This window comes from Rutilus rutilus, assembly GCF_951802725.1.
Source record: "Rutilus rutilus genome assembly, chromosome: 23".
Classification (NCBI taxonomy): Eukaryota; Metazoa; Chordata; class Actinopteri; order Cypriniformes; family Leuciscidae; genus Rutilus; species Rutilus rutilus.
The window spans coordinates 16,670,820-16,689,772 of NC_140233.1; the positions used below are offsets into that span (position 1 = coordinate 16,670,820).

The 18,953-nt window shown below is 43.0% G+C and overlaps 1 protein-coding gene across 3 annotated transcripts in view; it reads right to left on the minus strand.

Moving 5' to 3' along the window:
* Positions 1 to 3,064, minus strand: part of pot1 (protection of telomeres 1 homolog) — a 34,038-nt gene extending 30,974 nt beyond the window's left edge. For all 3 annotated transcript variants that reach the window (XM_084397220.1, XM_084397221.1, XM_084397222.1), the window contains exons 1-2: positions 2,985 to 3,064; positions 1,106 to 1,159 (exon numbers count right to left, since the gene is read on the minus strand). The gene's annotated coding sequence lies outside the window, so the exon portion shown is untranslated. The remainder of the gene's footprint in view (positions 1 to 1,105; positions 1,160 to 2,984) is intronic.
* Between the last annotated feature and the right edge of the window lie 15,889 nt (positions 3,065 to 18,953).

Consider the following 18,953-nt stretch of genomic DNA (forward strand, 5'->3'; position numbering starts at 1 on the left):
AAAAAAAAAACCTTATTTAGATGTCTTAGCACTGCAGATATATTACACTGCACATTTTGATCCAGTTGTGCTATTCGCCCCAAGACTGCGTACAGAAGACATCATTACACAGGGCATCAGGATGAACCGTAGTGATGTTGTTTATGTAGCGCTTATGAATATTCCTACGCATTTCTCCCAGGCACTCCAAAAAGGAAATTGAAACCTCCGAAGTGGAACGGAAAGGAACTAAGCCTGGCACAAAGTGAATTAGGCTTTACTGTTAAAAGCACAGAATTCAGGAAAAGACAGAAAAATCAATACATTGTGTGTCTAATTAATTCCTGAAGGGATTTCTCAACTCCAAACAAGAATTAATTAACCTAGACCGGATATTTTTTTTCCTCCCTTTTCCAAAATCATAACCTAAAAAACACTATGATTCAAAGTAAATACACCATTTTGCACCACAAACGTTACAGCAACACACAACCAGTTGCATCTTAAGCAATCTGAACATGCTTGATGGACAACAGTAGTTGCAGGGCAAACAAAAGCTTTTTTTTTTTTTTTTTGCTGGAAGAATTTAAAAAGGTTTTTAAAATTCATTGAAACTACTCTAGTTCTAGTGATTTCTGTTAAGTCTGGCCAAGAACCACCAACTTAGGGTGTTTGCACTTGTAGTTCAGTTCTCTTGGTTCGGACCAAAAAAAGAGAATTATACATTTAGTCCTGGTTCGCTTAGCATTCACAGTGTCATTTTTAACACCAGACCTTAAGATACAAAACATAACGAATGAGGATAAGGTCATAAGCTGACTGGACAGATTTTATGACGTATATTTGAGATGGAACTTACCTGACATCTAAACAATGCTGTGTGTTGGGCTAAATGTGCATATGTATACGGTGGTATTTTTAACAGCTGAGAACTCAGCTGTTTTAAACACACCCTTAAGGGCCTTTCACACTGAGAGACGCAAATGTATGTTGTGATGACACTCTTGAATCGAAACAATAGATCCGTATGGTGCCATTCTCGTTTTTTTTTTCAATGAGTGTGTGATATTTTTTTCCCCCTGTCACCCCGCAAAGAAACAAGCTGTCAAATTAGATTTGAGCTTACCCGAGCCACTGCTGTTGCACAAAAGTTTGAGAGTTGAGGCGCTGTTTTGAAAACCTGTGTGAACACAGAAGAAGAACGGGTGTTGAGTGTTATCACTGGTGCCTGAGAACAGATTTATTCTTAAATGTTCTTTACATATCATTTCTAGAAATGCTGAGCAGGTGTAGTGTTCAGTTTATTATAAAAAACTACAAATTATGCGTGTATGCCCATTATTTAATTAAATTCCCAATATTTATCTTAATTTATGCTGTGGTTAAAACCAAATGGGAAAACCTACGAGATACATACATGAGGAAAAATGTATTCTCGGTCAGCGCCACCAATCGTGAAGGCGTGAATTAGCTAAAGGCAATCAATAAATTGCGTTCAGTGTGAAAAGGGTCTTAAGTTAAGCCGAGCCATCAGACTAACATGCAAAGCAACAAACTGTAGTTCATTTTAGAGGTTGACCGATTGATCGGCACCGATAACGGATTGCTGGAACAATCGATTATCGGCAAAAATCGGGTTTAACGGGTTGCGTCCGTTGCTGGAATGGCTGAGAGGAGTCATTATACAGTTTGAGAGCGGACTCTGGCGAAATAAAAAGCTATCACTGATGTCTCGTGGAGTTTGTTTTGACACATGTGCTGCACATACCGGTCCGGGACACTTCAGATACGGCAGACAATAAAACAGTATACAGTACACTACCATACATGTTTTATGTTTCATATCATTATAAAGTAATACATTTGTTGACTAGATGCTGCATTAGTGGAGAACAGCAGTATGTTTGCCATTGAGGCTAAGAAGATTATAACGTAGTACCTCAATCATTTTGCTATTTGTCTCATAATTATGTCTTCATATGTCATAATTATGACTTAGTTTGTCATAATGTCAACTTTTTTGTCATAGTTTTGAATTTTTATGTCATAAATAAGATTTACTAAAGCATATTTTTTCTTATGTTTTAGAAATGGGCTACCATATAATTCAGTCTTGTACAAAAAGGACTTTTATGCATGATATAAAAAAAATGGTTGTAGACTTGTAAGCATTTAGTGCTTATGTAAAAATGCCCAATTTATAGAAATGGGCACTAAATAAATATAATATGTTTAGACTGGACAAGCAAACCTTTCACATATGCATGGCCCTGTGCTGTGTTTAGATGGATATATTAGTTAGAGTGTAAAAATATTAGAGTGTAAAAATAGCAGAGCGCTTCAGGAACATGGAAATGTGACCCTATGAGCTCCTGTTTACAAAACGCTTCAGTAATAATGCCAACATCTCAACAGTTACCACTGACACAGACACACGCTAAACGATAATGACAATGGGGGAGAAAGAGATATGGTCCACTTTATTTTTTCGGAATCTGGCGAGGTAAATGATGTTTAGCTGCAAATTCTGCAATAACTGCTGGCCATTATGTAATTGAGTTTCTACATTGACGTTTATGCAGAAGAGCGGCTGCCATTCCTGTCAATGGTAACGTTAGCGATATTAACTTACACGAGCCATCAACATGAAACAATATCGCTCGCGTTTAACTTTAACATTAATCACTTAACTATGTCTCTGATTAAAATCTAAAATCATTATATTAGGACTTTCTAGACTGCAAGAGTATTTAATGCGTCTTCCGTTTCACAAACAGACGTTTCATTGCAGTATGCATTTCTTAATGCCAAGCAAATGGAGCCGCTGTATAAGCAGCATAAGTGTAAACACTTGCACTTCGGAGGTAAACAACAAAGTTACCTTCTGCTCTAGCTAACTGCTGCTTAAGTTACTCAATGCAAGCTGTCTGGCATATTCATTCAGCATATATACTTTCTTTCTGACAGCTGAAAACTACTGCATACAGCTGAAATGTCAAACTCACTGTGTTCTCATGCACCGCACGCTGTTTCAGCTTCCTCCTCCTCCTGAAGGTTTGAACGGACGGCGGGCGCTTAATGTACCGGATATTACGTCACTAAATCGTGCATTAAAAACCCGCGGAAATCATATCGCTTGGGAGCATAGACTGTAAAAAAAAAGGGAGCAATAAATTATTTATAGCCTACGTGAATATTTGCTTTAAGACTATGGTATTTATTGACACTGAATACCTTTGCTAACTTATGAAATACGAAAGCAAAACATTATTCCACAACATGGATTATATTTAAAATGTATGTTTGTTTTTGTGTAGGCTAATATAAACTGTGAAACAGTTATGAAATCGTAAATAATGGAATAGATAACATAAAAAGCAAACATTGGATTTGGACAACAGATATGGTGAATAATTTATGAATAATTAATTAGGAACATAATGTGATTGTGATGCCCAGTAAATTGTTATCACATTTGTGGTAGTTTTTGTAATTTTATAAAAGAAATGTTTGTGAACTTTGTTCAGGGGTAGTTAACCTGTTTCTACCATTTATTTGCACTATTATATTTTATATAAAAATCAGGAGTAATTGTGGAGTTCGTCAGCAGGGGGCAGTGTGGCGCTTATTGTGCTTCCGCAGCGTTACGTCAGTTTGTCCCGCTTTGCGGTCTTTCTCTTTCTGCTGAGCGAGATGAGAAACAGACGCAGACTTTGCCCTGTCTCATTTATTTCTCCTGTTTCAGGTTGGTAGATTTGTAAAGTAAATTAAATAACTGAAATGTAATATGTTTACATGTCGCTAAATGTTTCAAGGTCCGTGTAACAAGGTTGTTTTATGAAAATATGGACATTTATGTATATATAGCAGCAGTTGTATGTTCGCGCCCAGTGACGTCATCTGTGATTACCAAAGTCACGTCGAAAAGAGTTTTATTTTTAGTTCTTTGAACATGTTTGTAAGGTTAAATAGTGTTGAAATGTATGATATTGTGTAATATGTGAAAATCTAGTGTTCAAACCAAACGTTATAAATTCTAAAAGTGGGTTAAAAACAAGTTAGAAGTCTGTCAGCTCATGCATTGTGGAAGAGTAAAAATTATTGTTAATTGAAAATGGAAAATGCATTTAGGAATTAACGTATATGCAAGTGTATATGCATAAGCTAAGTTTTATATTAAGTTGAAAAGAGACAACTTACAAGGTAACAGTGGATATTATCATTTTGATTTATTTGATCAGATACAATTTATATCTCAGTAATTGCTGAAAGTTGAAAAAAAAGACAGATTGTATTTTATTTTTGAAACTATTTCATGAGAAGACATTGTGTGTTTGTAACCAAGTAGGATTTTAATTGTGATTGTGTAATAAATCCTCTTGGCTCTCTTTCTGCTGAGCGAGATGAGAAACAGACGCAGACTTTGCCCTGTCTCATTTATTTCTCCTGTTTCAGAGCAAGAGCATATAAGCCGTTTACATGATACCAGCCGGTACCTGTAACATGATCAGGTTAAGAAATTAACCAGGGCTTGTTAGCAAAAAAAAAAAAAAAAAGTAAGTAAAGATGACAGTAATTATATAGCTTTTTTAATATAAGCAAATGTCCCATGAGGAATTCTTTTTTCTTTTTTTTCTTTTTTGGATAGCCTATATTTCACTGTAAAAAAAAAAAAAAAGGTTTCTGCCTTATTTTTTTTTATTTTTTTTTATACAATCAACATGGATATCATTTCAACTTTAATTACATTAGACTGACTTTAAAAAAATAATATTGTATAACTTATAAAAAAAAAGTCGCAAATTGCTTAACTTATTTTGATGAGTTGCAAAATGAGTTGCAATGCAAAAACATATGTTGTCATATCTTATTGACCATGTAATTTTTACAGTGTTATTAATATTTTATGTGTAGCTGCATATATCTATTTTTACTGTCTTTTGCTTACGTAAAGTTTTTTTGTTTTTTGTTTTTTACTTATCCCGTACTACGGAGCCCCTGAAGGGACCTTTGCAAAAATAAGAAATATACAGACTTTGGCGTGCGGCCGTGCGCACGAGAAAACTATCGCGTGCTCACGCGTTACAATTTCCGGTTTGCGTTATAGTAGGCTTGTTTGAGATGCGCCTCGCCTCGCCTGAAATGTAGGCGAGAGTAGGCGGCTGCAGTGAGGGGAGGAGTGAAAAAAGCGCAGGCAAGCCGGACAGTTCTCTCTCGCAGTGGATCTGACAGCTGTGAGATCAAAGATGGATATCGCGGGATTCACGCTCGTGCACAGTGTTGCTAATAAACTGGATGGAATTTAAGTTCTGTTGCTTTTATATGAAAATAAATATAATGAACAAGACACCCAAAGTAGCCTACTTATTTAATTCCATTCCAAATACATGTTTATCAGTCTTTTTTTCTTTAATACAGACATGTTTTTTATTTTATTTATTTTTTATAAAAAATACATTGCATAATCCATAGAGATCGCACTGTTAGATAGTTTGGGAATATTCACATATACATAAAACATGATATCAGAGTTTTAAAATCAAACATTTTAAAAGAGAACAATACATCACGGTTGTTTAAACCAATGAACATTAAGCTGTGTCGTCAGCAAGTCGTTCCCTTTCAAGGCGGTAACTTCGACATTACGTCAACTGTGACGTATATGGGAACTCCTCCCTTCTCCATTTTGCTGAAATCTTATGGGCTAACGCCAGCTGGGGACAGCTGGCCAATTGACGCGAAGCATGCAAATACTGACAGGCTGCGGGCAGTATAAATGCATGGGTTCGTGGCAAAAACGTCAGAATCTCTCTTTTCACGCTAAGAAATCATTCGTCATCGTGAAGTTGCATTAGAGGACTAATAGTAATTTTTCTTCGACGCATCCGATGGCTACTACATGCCAGTTATGTGCGGGCCCCTTAGACCCGCCCGACACTCACCTGTTCTGTGTCGCTTGCCTGGGCCTCGCCCACGCTGAAGCAGCACTAACGGACGACACGTGCGCCCACTGCGCCGAGCTGCCAGTGCGCGCCCTCAGAGCCAGAAGGGAAGTGGCTCGATCAGCAGCGGGGATAAGGCCCACTGCCGCCAGCGACGACGAGGTCTTCGATGCCGTCAGCTTCGCGGACGCGAGCTTTCGCCCCCCCCCCCCGCCGTCGCGAGCTTCGTCTCCTTTGGGGCTGGTGGGGAAGACGACTCCATGTCACTCTCGGCGTCGGAAAAGGATTGGGCGTCTCAATCCGAACGCCCCGACCAAGAGGGCCCTGCTGACCTCCAGGATGAGCTCGTCAGGGTCCTCGGCAAGGCCGTCTCTGAGCTGGACCTCAAGTGGAGTGCTCCGGACGAGCCAGCCAAGAGCAAGTTGGACACTTGGTTTCTCCAGTCGAGCCGTCGTCAGACTGCATCGAGGAGAAGTACCCCGTTCTTCCCAAACGTTCACGAGCACGTGGTGAGGGCGTGGGCTGCACCCCAATCGGCGCGCACCCACTCGAACACGCAGGCCATGTTCGCGCACGTGGACGGGGCGGAAGCCCACGGATATGTGCGCATGCCCCCCGTCGAGGAGACCGTTGCCGCGCACCTGTGCCCGTCTTCATCTGCACTGGGGTCGGACCGCAGCCTGCCATCCAAGCCGTGCAGGTTCACCGCCCACCAGGCGGATAAGGCCTACGCATCTGCGGGGGAAGCAGCTTCAGCTCTACACGCCATGGCGATACTACAGGTGTTCCAGGCGAAGCTACTTCAATCCCTAGACGACGGCACAGTGGACGCTGACGTCATCAGGGATCTGCGCGCGGCAACGGACCTCGCGCTGATGGCTACCAAGCGATCTGCTCAAGCCATCGGCCGCTCCATGGGATTCATGGTCGTCCTCAACAGGCACCTATGGCTAACCCTAGCTGACCTGAAGGACACTGACCGCAAGACGCTCCTGAACGCTCCAATCACTCCCTCCGGCCTCTTTGGTGACGCCGTGGAGTCAGTCACGGAGCGTTTTTCTGAGACGCAAAAACGCGCGAAGGCGATGAGCCACGTGATGCCCCGTCGCTCACTCCAGCCATCGGCGAGATCCCGCTCGTCTTCGGCACCTCGCCAGGCTCAAGGACAGGCTAGACAGCCCGCCGTGGTGCCCCGCCCCGAACCGGACGCCCGTTTCGCCCGCGGCCGGAACAGGCAGTGGACGGGACCTGGGAAAAAACGCCAGGGTCAGAGTCAGAGGAGGAGCCCGCGCCGTGAGAGAACCAGCGCGCCATCCTCGGCTACCAAGCCATCCACCTGACAGAGCGGTCAAGAGGAAGAGAGAGCGTGCGGGGGGGCCCTCCCCCAAACGCCGTGTTCTAAAGCACCATGTCCCCCATGTTACCCCGGGCGACAAGTGCATTATGTGTGCAAATGTTGTTTCTGCTTGTGTGAGTTCCACAATAAAAACATGTACCCCTGCACAAAAAGAGCTTTTTCTTCCTCTTACACCAAACACTGTGTCACTCGCCCTGCCCCAGAGCAGCGCAGAGTCACAGCCCATAACTATAATGGCCTCTCGAAGGCACGAGAGTGTCAACATTACACCAAGCCCATCGCGAGCCGCCCTCCCGCCAGTGTTTTTAGACTCGCGGGGGCGGGGCTCCAGTCAAAACACATCGTCACACTAGCTACGGCGGCAATAAAGCTAACGCGTCCGCTGTGTCACTTCACGGACGCGTGGGAGGCTATTCCGGGCGTTTCACCGTGGGTACTGGGAATAATTCGGCACGGATATTCTCTCCAGTTCAGACGCAGGCCACCCCGCTTCAACGGCGTGGTCCCGTCACTGACCTCGCCCCAAAACGTTCCCGTTCTGAGACAGGAAGTTCTCAGTCTGCTCGAGAAAGGAGCGATAGAGCGGGTCCCTCCGAGCGAGCAAGAGAGCGGGTTCTACAGCCGTTATTTCGTGGTGCCAAAAAAGGATGGAGGACTCCGTCCGATACTGGACCTGAGACCCATCAACCGAGCACTTCACAAGCGCGCGTTCAGAATGACAACACTGAAACAGATCCTGGCACAAATTCGTCCCGGGGACTGGTTCGCTTCAGTGGACTTAAAGGACGCCTACTTTCATATTCAAATAGCGACGCGCCACAGGCGCTTCCTGAGGTTTGCGAGCCCACCTCTCTCAAGAGCGCATAGAGACAATCTCTTCGACCCTGCGCCGTTTCAGACCGGGCAGGTCTGTTTCATTGAGAGAATTTCAGAGGCTCCTGGGACTGATGGCGGCGGCTTCTTCAGTGTGCCATCTGGGTCTGCTGCATATGCGGCCGCTGCAGTTCTGGCTGAGAACCCGAGTTCCGCCGAGGGCGTGGTCTTCAGGCCACAAGCGCATTACGGTCACTCACAGTTGTGTCAACACTCTGAGACCGTGGAGCAACCCGGACATATTCAGCCCAGGAGTTCCTTTGGGTATAGTGACACAACGCACCGTGGTCTCGACGGATGCATCAACCTCGGGCTGGGGAGCAGTGTGCTTAGGCGTGCCTGCCTCAGGCCTGTGGTCGGAGTCACAGAGAGAGTGGCACATAAACCGTTTGGAGTTGGAGGCGGTGTCCTTAGCCCTGGAAGCATTTCGGTCAAAATTGGAGCAGCAACATGTACTGATTCGAACCGACAACACGTCCGTGGTCTCGTACATAAATCGTCAGGGCGGCGTGCGCTCCAGAGCTCTGTTCAAACAGGCAGAGAGTCTCCTGTTGTGGGCGGACCGTCACCTTCTCTCCATAAGAGCGGCGCACATCCCCGGTCTCCTGAACCGTGGAGCAGATATGCTGTCGAGGAACGGGATTCCTCAAGGAGAGTGGAGGCTTCACCCTGGGTCAGCCCAAATGATTTGGGATCGATTCGGGAGGGCGGACGTGGATCTGTTTGCCACAAGCGAGAACACGCACTGTCGGACGTTCTTCTCGCTATCTCACTCCCCACTGTTGGGAGATGCTCTGACATCGCGCTGGCCGGAAGCCAGGCTTTACGCGTTTCCTCCAGTGAAGATTCTGCCTATGGTGTTGTGCAAAATCAGAGAGGAGAGAGCGTCAGTGATCCTCGTGGCCCCGAACTGGCCGAATCAGCCCTGGTTTGCGGACCTGAGAGAGTTAATGGTGGCTCCCCCATGGCGAATCCCCCTCAGGAAGGACCTGCTGTCTCAGGCGAATGGCACGATATGGCACCCCAGCCCCGAGCTGTGGAACCTTCATGTGTGGCCGCTGCGGGGACTTTAGTGGAGCGAAACACTCTGCATTCTCGAGTGCTGAGCACACTCGCGGAGGCGCGCGCGCCTTCAACCAGACGCCTCTACGCTCTGAAATGGGGAGTTTTTACTAAGTGGTGCCAGGACATCGAAATTGACCCGGTGACTAGTTCAGTGTCGGATGTTTTGCGCTTTCTGCAGCACAGAATGGATAGCGGCAGTTTGTCATCAACACTGAAGGTGTATGTAGCTGCTATTGCTGCTTTTCGTTCCCCGGTCGACGGGCAATCGATTGGTAAGCACGCTATGGTGACCAGGTTTCTCAGGGGAGCGAGGAGATTGTGTCCATCACAGCCGCCCTCTGTGCCGCCGTGGGACCTAGCTCTAGTTTTGAGAGCCCTATCTCTACCACCGTTCGAGCCCCTAGCTTCGATTGCGGTCAAGGAGCTCTCTTTAAAGACGGCATTACTCCTGGCTCTTGCCTCAGCGAAGCGCATCGGGGACTTGCACGCGTTCTCGGTGAACGACGACTGCATCTGTTTCGGACCGGGCGATTGCAGCGTCACTCTCCGGCCGAGACCGGGATACGTTCCGAAGTCACTCAATACACCGTTCAGGGCACAAGTTGTTTCCCTGCCCGCCTTATCTGCTGAACCGTCAGCCTCGGATGACGCTGACGCCCAGACCGCTGTGTGCCCGGTCAGGGCTTTGCGGATGTATATGGATCGCTCGGCCGCCTTTCGTCAGTCGGACCAGCTATTCGTGTGCTTTGGTGGATGTAATAAGGGACATGCTGTTTCAAAACAGAGGCTTTCTCACTGGATTGTGGACGCAATTGCTTTGGCTTATAAATGCCAGGGGAAGGATTGTCCCCTTAACATCAGAGCTCATTCTACGAGGGCGGTTGCCTCCTCGTGGGCCTGGTCTAAAGGGATGTCTATCCAGGATTTATGTCTTGCTGCTGGCTGGTCTTCTCAGAACACATTCGCCAGGTTTTACAAGCTGGATGTACGGTCCGTAGCGTCTCAAGTGCTTTCGGTAAGTTGAGTTTACTCATGTACCGTGAAACTGTGATCCAGTGCAGTAGCTACCTTTAGCTAACCTGTTATGGTTATTAGGTTCATACAAGTTGTCACCGCGGAGCCGTCGACACTGTGTTTTCTCTCAGGCTTTGAGTGCTTAATGTGTTGTGCCTGCCCTGTCACTGTCAGTGCAGACCTCACGTTAAAATTCTTGGGATATGCAAATTTTGATAGGGTTGAAGCTGCCGTCTCATTGGCCTACCTCGGCCTATCAGATGTGTGTATTCCTAAGCGGTGCGGCTATTGGCTAGGAACTGTTGTATACGCTTATGTGACAAGGGGTTCCCCGTCTGGGCTTATCTTCTCTGCTCTCACGGCGTGATTTTATACAGTTCCCATATACGTCACAGTTGACGTAATGTCGAAGTTACCGCCTTGAAAGGGAACGTCTCCGGTTACTATGGTAACCTCGGTTCCCTGAGAGGCGGGAACGAGACATTACGTTAACCGCCGTGTCGCTGTTTGATCAGCTGTGCCAGCGTTCAGTCGTGATTCTGACGTTATTGCCACGAACCCATGCATTTATACTGCCCGCAGCCTGTCAGTATTTGCATGCTTCGCGTCAATTGGCCAGCTGTCCCCAGCTGGCGTTAGCCCATAAGATTTCAGCAAAATGGAGAAGGGAGGAGTTCCCATATACGTCACAGTTGACGTAATGTCTCGTTCCCGCCTCTCAGGGAACCGAGGTTACCATAGTAACCGGAGACGTTTCCCATCATGCTTTTGATCAGCGCAGTCGGTGGAGAGCAACTGCGCTCGACTGCAGAATCTGACAGGTGCGCCTTGCGCTCGCGAGAGATTTTTGACATACGTCAGCATGACATCAGAGCAAGGCGGACCGCACTCGGACACATTTCTAACCGGCATGCATCTCGCGCTGATCACCGGTGATCGATTCTGCGCAGATTTTGCTCATCTCAAACAAGCCTAGTGTCATTACTACAAATGTGGGAATAGGGATGAGATGACAGTGTGCTTGGAGCATGCCTCCAGAGATTTGTCTTATTATAGGGAGATGAAAGGGTCTGTGTCTCTTACCATCGGAGAAAGCCTAACTGCTTACTTGGATCACACCAGAGCCGTTGAACGTGGGTGGCACCTCAGTGGGTGGCAGTGACGTCAGTGCACGCAGTTCAAAGTTTTATGACAGTTATATTTCTTGTGGAATATTAGCACGTTGGTCTTGTGAATAAATGTTCTATATTTGGTGTTATCGCTAGTAAAGGTACAGTAGGACATTGTTTGTGGACTGTGCTTTAGGCCTACTGTGGGGAAAAAAGCATGAATATCTCTATTAGCTGCAAAGTAGGCCTATTAGTCATTGCAGGCTGCAAAAAACTACATTTAAGATTACACTAAAAACTTAATTGTGATTTAATACATATTTAATTCATTCAAAATGTTCCCTTCTTTGCATTCTCTCATAAAATAACCTTTTTATCATAGTAAAATCTACGTAGCCTATCATTCCCAACAAAAGTAAGTTTCTCGTGAGCACGCAATAGTTTTCTCATGCGCAAAAGTTTCTTGTGCACGTGTACACAAAAGTTTCTCGTGATCACGCGAAAGTCTGTAGATTTTTGCACAGGTCCCTTCAGGGGCTCCATACTATACACTGTCCATGAACAGTAAAGTAGTAGCCTATCAATTCTTTAGATTAATAAGGCTGACATGTATAGGCTATTGCTCCTGAAAATGTTTGATTATTTGGAATTTATTATATAAGATTCATCTGTTCTCCATTTAACCATGTTTCAACGCATTTCTGGAACATAACCGTGGATAATTGAGTCCTGTGCTAAGCTGGTCTCTGTCTGATAGGATGTCGCCTCTGGCTACTTTCTTGGCATTGCTGCATTGAAACTCAAAGACACTGTGAAATCATATAAAATGTCAGCCAGGATGCGCCTGCCCTCCAGCGTCCCACCTGCTTGATACTGAATCAGGTTTCTCTCTGTATCCCATAGGATTCTATGACATGATCCCTGTATGAGTGAGCCAAGATTCTCAAAGATCTTACTCCAGGATGTCTGCCTGCTCAATACTAAATTAAGATTATGCAAGCACATGCTATAAGATTCTTGGCTGGCTGTTTGACTGACTCAAGACCATGATCCTGTTAGATTCTGGACACAAGGGGCTGCCATTAATGAGGCACAAATAATGTGTAAACCAGACACTTTTTCCATAGCACTAATCCGATTTTTCCATCAGATGTGTTTGTAATTTACACCTTTTCGTGATCAGGCATGTTAAATGAAAAATGCAAAATATATACAGTATGTATATATATATATTGGTCATTTGCAGTGGCATTCGCAAGAGAATGTTATCTAAACTCTAAAATCAGCATGAAACAGAAGTTGCAATAGAATCTTTTCTTCCATATTGTCTCATGAGAGAAACTGCTTCTCAAACAAGAACAAATGTAGGGCAGGATTTTGTCTATCGGTGATTGATTGGATGGTTCGTGGTGTGCTATTGCTGTGGTTTATAGACAATCTCATGAATCTCAGACTTGATATGATCATTTTGGAGCAAAATAAATCTTAGTAAAAGTAAGCTAAGTAAACCATATCTAAGTAAACCATAAAGCACACTGTGATGAGAGAAATAAGTGTATCCGTCTGAAGTTTGTGCTGTGTTTAGTTCGTGACAAACAAGTGAAGACAGGTTTGACTCATTTCACACTTATAGTCTTGTAGATCCTATTCACACTTTCTCACAATCCCCAGGCTGAGACACTGGGGATATGACTGTATTTCATGGGTATCACATTTTTATTTGTCTCTCCTCAACAAACTTTTCCAGGTCAAAAAGTACTGAAGATGACAGCCAATTGTAAGGCTTTAAGCTAATTAGGTGATGCAGCATTCTCTCAGAAGACTGCTTGCTTTCGATTTTTGGTTCTTGTTATGTAAAATGAGCTCCATGAGTTCAAAAATTATCTGTGAAAAAGTATAAAAAAGACTAGTAAAAAAGCATAGCAAAGATAATATGCTATGATAAATAACAGATTAATTAAATGCTTGCAGCTTCTTCTGATTGGTCCACGGTTTTAAAAACTGACATTGACAATTCTTATTTTTATTTGGAATATTGCAGTACTTATAAATGATTAATCCATGCACATAATTATAATTTTTTTTTAATTCATGTACCCTCGTAATCTTTAATCAAAACAACGTCCCCTCCATTTTGCAGTGACATCTCTTCTCTTCTCTGATGATGGGGTTACTGGCGTAAACCACAACCATCAAACTGTCCAATCAATTCCCCATGGATTTATTATAGTCAAATCAAGTCCCGCCCAACATTTTTTCTAGTCTGAGAAGCCGTTTCACTGCATTAAAAACGCAGTACTCATGTGCGAAATGCTGAATGGTCAAAGATGTCCATCTAGCACGTTTACATAAAAACAGTTAAAAAGCATGCAGCGCAATACAAAAATGCCTTCTCTATGAACTAAACCCTATTTATCCCACTTAAATGGTAATCATTAAAACGCACAGGAAACAGACTTTGCTTTCAACAGATGTCAGCATTTCACCTCATCTGATTCTGTTGCAAACATGCTTTCAGTCCCAGCGATGTACAGAAGATGAATCCATTTAAATAGCGCTATTTGAGGCGTGCAGAATGGAGGTCGCAAAATGATCCATTTACAAGGAATTCCCATGCAAGCGATTTTTTTGAGTCAATAACAATTGTCAGGTGAATGTTGATGATGGGTTGTTGAGGGTCCGTTTTCAGGAAAGGAATCAACCTGTATGTTTTTGTGGAGTCAATTAGCATAAGGAAGAATCTCTCTCTGGCTGAATAACTCCAAAGCATACAAATAACTTGCCACTTACATTAGTATACCTGACAGACCTCGGGTCCTAGTCGAAATCAATACAAATGAAGAGTTTGTCATTTTGGGGTCATCACATGACTGCATGCAGGTCCTCAGAGCATCAACACCAGAGCCTCGGAGACCTATTATGAGCAGCCCCTGGACAGAGGTTTTGCTTCCAGCACTTTCCTGATGAAATGCCGCATGTTTTATGGATAGTAACTCTGTGGTGGACACATAATGAGCCCATAGAGAACACAGGCGTCTGTCAGCGCTGGGCTCGTGTGTGTGTCCATATGTGACAAATATGAAAGAGAGACTAAAGAGACGGAGACTGAATGAGACATTCCAAGAGACCAAGACTGGTTCAAATGCTCAAAGAGCTCAAATGGACACACATTACACCTATAGGGACCTCTTGGCTCTGTGAAAAAATAATATGCAGATTGTACTGCCCTGTTTGTTACTATGAAAGCTTGTTTATATTATATATAATATAATATAAAAAACTTTTTTTTACATCTCGCAATTATGACTTTATTTTTCAGAAATGCGGGATATAAAGTCAGAATTACGTGATATAAAGTCGCAGTTGCGTGTTATAAAGTCAGTATTGCGAGATATAAACTCGAAAATGCGTGTTCTCGCAATTGCGACTTTATATCACGCAATTCTTACTTTATAACACGCAATTGTGAGTTTATATACTGCAATTCTGACCTATAGGCCTAACACGCAATTGCGAGTTTATATAGACCTTATGCACCAGAGAAACGAGGGCGCCGCCATCTTTGGAAAATTGTCTTTTAACTTCCGTTTTGCGGTCGCTCTGTATATTTATATGGCATTTCTGTCCAGGAGTAATTAGCTTTTTAAGTGGATTTACTTAATGTAAAGTTAACGAAAGTTATCATGAGGACTGTAATGTTTAAAGCAGATGACTTAACAAATGTAAATCGACCGGGAAGATTTTAAAACGAGCCGTTCATTAATAAACACACAAAACGCTGTGAAAATACAGACCGGAAGTCAAAAGACAATGAGCGCAGCGCTGAAAAGGGGCGGAGCTACATAAGGTCTATAGGCTATCGCAATTCTGACTTTATAACAGGCGAGTTTATAGAGGGCTTGCACCTAAGTCACGATTTGGTCAGTTACCCGGATGCGCGGCCATATTGGATGTACTCGGATGTAAACAACGGCATGGATTGCACTGTTTATGTACTACTGTACTGAACACATTGTTACACTAATTTATGATGTCTAAACCACGGAAAAAACACATGGAAGCTGCGAAATAATATAGAGAAGGACTTAGTAAGCAGGAAAGAGCGCAAAATTTTGACAAACTTAAGTTAATATGTGGTAAAGATCCAAACGAGAAAGCTTCTCTAGTCTTTATTGCAATTCTTCCTTCTATTTCTTATCCCGACATTGGCTACGTTCAGATTGTCAGTCCAAAAAAAGCACATGAAATCCGTTTCAAGCTACATCCATATGTGGTTTGAAATCCTATTAAAATCACATATCAGGAAATCCACATATCAGGAAATCCACCTCAGTCTGAACGCTCCGATCGGATTTCGCGTTGTTTATGTGACTTTCTCACGCCACGTAAAATGTAAACATCAGACGTTGTTATGGGGAACATGCTGAAAGTCGCTGCCGAAACAAGGCTGTGTTGTTGCAAAGTGCCAGACGAGCAGAAAAGTATTATTTTTGAAACGTATTTTGAAACCGGTGCGGAAAAAGAGTTGTGCATACCAGCCTCCTACAGTTCTGCAGCAGGCTCAAGAGTTCAGTCCAGCGCGGCGGCTACACATTTCCATGTTGTAAAATTTAAATAAGACAACATTTCTATTGCAAATGCAAACCCCTCCATCAACGCAACATCATTGCCGTATTTTCAAAGAGCTGCGTGGACACACAAATCGGATCTGAACAGTTGCGATACACAGTGTGGACATCATTTTAGATCATATTCCAATCGGATACAAAGATAATCGGATTTGGACTGACAGTGTGAATGTAGCCATAGTGAACTACTTTACGTCAACATTTTAGCCATAGTCAACGGTTCACATGTGGCTGATGCTGTGCCTCTCTCAACCACAAACGCCATCTTTCATTAGTTTTTTGCACTCTTCTCTTTAACTTTCAGCAGTCTATAGAACTCTAAATGTTTTTTCTCGGTGCGACCGATTAGTACAGACCAAAACACGACCATTTTTCAGCAGCAATAATCAGCCAAATTTGCAAGTCCATTCAGTTCAGTGGCATTGTTTACGTTCAGTGCCTCCAAAATGGCCGACTTTCGGATTGATGACGTGTAGTGAAAACCCTCTATAGAGGCTATCGCAATTCTGACTATATAACACGCAATTGTGAGTTAATATAATACAATTCTGACCTTATAACTCAATTGTGAGAGAAAACCCCCCCCGGAATTCTGAGATAAAAAGTCGCTTTTTTTATTTTTCATTCTGTGGTGAAACAAGCTTCCATATCATATGGACCATACCGCAACCCAGTCTCACAGCAGTTCGTGACATCACGAAATGTAATCTATTGATTCGTGTTTGTGAACATGGATTTCCCCTTTTTTTCGTGCACGACTTTCAATCTAATGTTTTTCGATAGGAAGTATATGTCGTGTCTGCATCACGTTTTTCTTTCTGCCAATCTGGAGCATTGCTTTTTCTCATTTGTCATTAAAGGAACCATATGTAAGATTGTGGCCAAAACTGGTACTGCAATCACTTTCAAATTACTGTAGAGCGGTGTATCCCCTCCCCCTCCCCCCTGACTCGAGGTTGCCAGTTAGGCTGCAGGATCCAGCAGGAACATAGGCTGCTACAAGGAGCTTCCAATGGCAAGTGACGAGTCCTACACAGTACGTTTTTTTCTTCTGTTAATTATGTTTATGCTTCATGAGAGATGTTTTGCGTATTTCGGATTCATAACGAGGTCTTTTAGGTTTCGTAACGTTAGACATTTTTTATCCGACACGTTTGTAGCTGCAGCTGTGGTAACTAGAGCAGAGCTGGCAACCCGGATGCCGAAACACTACTGACTTTGTGATTAGTAGATAGGTGGAGGGTGGGGCATCAGGCCAAAACACAACATGACAACATCAACATCAGTTGAGGGCTGCAACTTCACTTTTAAATGACAATATCCTGGCCGGACTACTGTTGTCAGTGATATAAGTATTTGAAATGAACATGATTTCTTAATGTCTAGTGACATATCAGGGCCATTTTATGATTAATTGAAATACATTTCTTACATACAGTTCCTTTCACTTTTTTTTAACTTTAAGCGCTACATTACTCAACATTTAATCAGACATTCTTTGTTGTCCTTGTTTTTATTGCTTTATATTCTGTAGGCTTCTCACCATTATAAACCATTGTCTGTGGTTCCTTCCAGTCAAAATATAGTAAATATAGGCTATTCAATTAACGAGACTGCAGAGTTGTGCTACGGCTATCGCTTCTAAATGTTGCTGTTTATTTTTTGAGAAATACCGTTTTTCCATCGGTTTGGTGTGTCATCTAATGGTAGGCTAATCTACTGTAGCCTACCCATGAGCCTTATGGACTGATAAGACCATCAGTTTAAATTGTTTCTCCTTCAATTGTGAGAACGGGGATTAGTTTTGGATATTCATTTAATTAAAATAAAATAAATTAATAGAATTTAATTAATTCGTTGATGCCAGCATTACCCATGAACCTCAGCATCCGTTGCTGTGGAGACGGAGCCAGTCCGATTTGCGATTGGGTGATTTCTTCAGCGATTTCTCATTGCGCTCAAACCACTGTCCAGGTAAGTTATTAGGTTCATAAGTAATGATCACGTTTAGCTTAAATGTTATAATTGATGCCTTTCTTTGTCATTAGACTAGATGGTTTACATGTTAGGGCAACGAATTAAAGCCCGACCAATGGTTTCCTCGTTATCAGAAAAAAAAAGAAAAAAAAACTCTAGTGAAATTAGGCTTGCTAAATGGTTAGCTAACTTCAAAATAAGCTAACTCTCATTATCTAGATGTATTTTCTCTCGAACGTGTCAGTAGGCTAATAACAATAACACTTGGCCTAACGTCATTGCACATACATCTTTTAAATCATTATTTTTCTATTCACTTATCTTAAGTATTTATAAGGAAATGGGAATCTCTCACTATTGGGGTACACTTTTTAAAACTTATATCAACTTAGCTAGCCTACACTACATTTTCTGTTCTCCCTGCAGATTCTGTCAAACTTGACCTTTTCGAACCGCTACACCTGATTTTCAACACCCATAGGCACTTTTAAGAGCAAACTATCTGTCCATCTATCTCACTATCTGTATTTCTATCCATCTCTCCAATCTATATCTATATCTTTATCTATCTCAGTCTTTATCTATTTCCTTAATCTTTCCTCTCTGTCTGTCTTTGTTGACTTGTCTGTCGTATCCGTCTTTGTCAGTCAGTCTGTCTGTATCTGTCTGCGTTGCTATGGCCACCAAACATAGCCTTGACTCAGAGGATCCCCACTACCAAGAGGGGAGACGCATGGCTCTTGAAATGAAACATGACCACATTCTAGCTGAAGCCAGGGTTAAAGTTTTTATATATCTCAATCATTTTATACTTGAACAAACGGATGGGGGACAAGTTAAAGTAAAAACTGTGATGAATGTGGAAGAAGGATGAGTGCCGAAGATTTCATACAGGTATATTACATGATTCAATTAAGCAATTAACATTGTATCATGCTCTGTGGCGTGTGTAAATGAGGGAATATATTTTGGAAGAATGGAGGTTTCCACCCCGAGTTACAGACTTGGA